Source organism: Rattus norvegicus, chromosome 6 (genome assembly GCF_021556685.1).
Source record: "Rattus norvegicus strain SHRSP/BbbUtx chromosome 6, alternate assembly SHRSP_T2T, whole genome shotgun sequence".
In the NCBI taxonomy this organism is placed as follows: Eukaryota; Metazoa; Chordata; class Mammalia; order Rodentia; family Muridae; genus Rattus; species Rattus norvegicus.
The window spans coordinates 142,529,061-142,530,224 of NC_141539.1; positions in this window are offsets into that span (position 1 = coordinate 142,529,061).

Below are 1,164 nucleotides of genomic sequence, written 5' to 3' on the forward strand. Positions count from 1 at the left end.
CCCAGTCAGTTATGAGTTGTTTCAAACCTCAAGGTTTGTGCTACTATTGCAACAGCATAACTTACAGGGAGATCATATGGGAAATCAGATTGTAGCTGGATTGTTGTTTATCGTCCTACTTTGGCAGTATACAGATGCCTTCCAGTACCATGTATTCTAGTCAGGAGTAGTGAAAACTCCAAGTAGATTGCAGCTCAACTTCCCCCGTTCAATATAGGGTATAGATGTTGCCTTCAGGAAAAACAACTTGCATTCACCTTGTGGAAAGAAACTAATAGCTTTGGAAGCAGACTGAATGATTTTGGAGATGAATTGTGGTCCATTGTCTAACACATTGATTATCTGTGACACATTCCAAGAACCAGAATTTTTATTTGGTGGAGAGAGGTGTCTAGTTGGGACTTTGTCTCTTCCACTATTAGACGATTTGATTTAGATTTCACTCATAGGTGTATATATTTTAAGCAACTTCTCCTGAATTAGGATTGCATACAACCCCTCAAATGGACCTTAGTTTTCAATTTCTCTCCTCGTGTTCCTTCCCTTTCCCTGAGCTCTCTGAACTCCCATTTTAATCCATCCATTTACATTCTATTTCTGATACCTAAGGATATCCATCCCTCTCTAGTAGATTCTTCCAGTAAATCTCATCTCTGTACTCATAAGGATTGTAACCTGTCTATGGAATACATAACAACTAACACCCACATTTAAGCAAATATATACATGCTTGTCTTTTAGAGTCTGTGGTTCTCCACATTGGTTGAGGCTTTTTCTGTATTTCAAACCACGTACCAGCAAATTTCATAAATTGATATATTTTAACAGTTGTGTAAGGTTCTGTTTATGAATGTATTTTTATTCTACCCCTCTTATTAAAAAAAGATTATCATTTTTATACAATACATACTGATGAGAATTTCCCCACCCTCTACTACTTCCAGGTCTTAACTTAAAGTATCATGTGTACCCAACATGTTTCATAACTTTCCATTCGTATAGATATTTTTGTTCCCACTTTCATAATAGGAGTGAAAGCAGCCATATTTTAGTCATCCTTCTTCTTGGGCTTCCTTTGGTCTGTGGATTGCATGTTGGGTAATTCAAGCTCTTGAGCTAATATCTACTTATCAATGATTGCATACCATGTGTGTTTTTCTGTGA